A 2,203-nucleotide genomic window follows, 5' to 3' on the forward strand; every position below is an offset into this window, starting at 1 on the left:
GAAATAAGACAAGAGCATGTGCCAACTGTCATTGCGAAGTTTTATGTTGACTTTTTTTTCTTTTTATTGCTCCTTGTCGCATGTTGGCACTACATATATGTAAACCTTGCATCTGCATTAAGTCGCGAAGTGTAAAGCCTATCATCTCTTTTGCATTGCTGGTTTCTCTCTTCCAGTTATTGGGGCTAGAAAGATATGTCTTACAGCAAACATCAAGTCACCGAAAGGTTCTTGTGTTGGCTACTAGTTTGCAGCATAGCCGTTTTTGTGGCTGTTACCACTAGTAATAGACTGAAAGTTTTAATTTTCTTTACAGCTAATTAACTCAGCTAGCATTCTTACTTTGAATGACAAGCTGGTTAAGGCCTAAATTAAGTTGAGTGATCAAAGAAATTGCTTTGAAATTCATGTCTACTTAAGTGAATTAGATTTATTTGAATAGATTGTAAGCATTTCAAGTCCAGGATTTTTGATGACTGCAAACTATTAAACATGTTCAAAAAAGTTGATCCACATGACACGTCTTGGCTTTCACTCTTTCAAAGACTAAAAACTTCTGACGTAGTAGTTCTGCGGAAACCCGCAAGGTGGAGAGAAGTAATGAATAAAGGGAAAATCAGACATCCACCCGTTCGTAGCAATTGCTACAAAGGAAACCCATACGGGTTCCTCGAAAGAAAAGCCTCAAAGTTGAAGAAAAATTCGTCCTGGTCCGGGATTCGAACCCGGGACCACCGCCTTTCCGGGGCAGCCGCTCTACCATCTGAGCTAACCAGGCGGCTAGCAGATGGCAGGGCGAAGTCGAATTTGTCGACAACACGAAGCAAAGGCAAGAGTTTGACGTAGTAGTTCTGCGGAAACCCGCAAGGTGTAGAGAAGTAAGGAATAAAGGGAAAATCAGACATCCACCCGTTCGTAGCAATTGCTACAAAGGAAACCCAAACGGGTTCCTCGAAAGAAAAGCCTCAAAGTTGAAGAAAAATTCGTCCTGGTCCGGGACTCGAACCCGGGACCACCGCCTTTGAGGCTTTTCTTTCGAGGAACCCGTATGGGTTTCCTTTGTAGCAATTGCTACGAACGGGTGGATGTCTGATTTTCTCTTTATTCCTTACTTCTCTCCACCTTGCGGGTTTCTGTAGAAGTACTATGTCAAAGTCTTGCCTTTGCTTCGTGTTGTCGACAAATTCGACTTCGCCCTGCCATCTGCTAGCCGCCTGGTTAGCTCAGATGGTAGAGCGGCTGCCCCGGAAAGGTGGTGGTCCCGGGTTCGAGTCCCGGACCAGGACGAATTTTTTTTCAACTATGAGGCTTTTCTTTCGAGGAACCCGTATGGGTTTCCTTTGTAGCAATTGCTACGAACGGGTGGATGTCTGATTTTCCCTTTATTCACTAAAAACTTCTGTAGCTATATTTACACTAGCTACCTAACGAGCATAATTTTCCTATTGTTGCGCATAATGAAAATAATAATATTCTGCAGTTTTTGAAAATCTGAGGCATCCTTTCCTGGTTCATACAAATTTTATCATATAGTTGGTTTACATCTGCCGTCCATGTCAACTGCAGAACTAATTTATCATATGAACATTCAGCTATAGAAATGTCCACTTCTTGCAGAGGTTTTCCTTAAAGGTACATCTACATTTACCGTAGATATGTGGACTTGTATTAGGAGGACAACATAGCAGGGCTTTTGCTCTTAATATAGGATCCAGATTTTAAGAATAGTATACTTTCAACAAAGGGCTTTGATGTTCACTCATAGTATGTAATCCAACTAATATATTGGGTGCTTTTAGCAGGTAAGCGAAAGAACGTTATTCACTGAGAAAACAAATAATTAGAGGTTTTCTTTAATATCTTTATTATCTTCTCGCCTAGTAATATTTAAAACTTTTTGTATCGCGCTTTATGTTCGCACTGCTCTTGCTGCATATGCGAATATCGTGGTGGAAGAATTACCGAAAAAATGAAATTATGGTACCTTGATTGTTTTGTTTGAACTCTACTGAGCCCTGCTTCTGAATATCTTTTATTTTGTCAACTAACAACGTCAAACGTGATTTGTGTGCTGCAACGAATATACATAACATTTACAGAGTCTAGAAACCACATATTAATGCGACCATTCAGAACTTTAGGTATTTGATTTGAAGCTTATCACAGGCTAAAAGACAATGTACTCGCAATATTACTTTCATGA

The 2,203-nt window shown here is 40.2% G+C and overlaps 1 non-coding gene across 1 annotated transcript; it reads right to left on the bottom strand.

The window, feature by feature from the left end:
• Positions 1 to 703: 703 nt before the first annotated feature.
• On the bottom strand, positions 704 to 778 carry TRNAS-GGA (transfer RNA serine (anticodon GGA)). The gene has a single exon. It is a non-coding gene; the product is annotated as a tRNA-Ser (tRNA).
• Positions 779 to 2,203: the final 1,425 nt, after the last annotated feature.

The sequence above is a fragment of the Dermacentor variabilis genome, unplaced genomic scaffold (assembly GCF_050947875.1).
Source record: "Dermacentor variabilis isolate Ectoservices unplaced genomic scaffold, ASM5094787v1 scaffold_13, whole genome shotgun sequence".
Lineage (NCBI taxonomy): Eukaryota > Metazoa > Arthropoda > Arachnida > Ixodida > Ixodidae > Dermacentor > Dermacentor variabilis.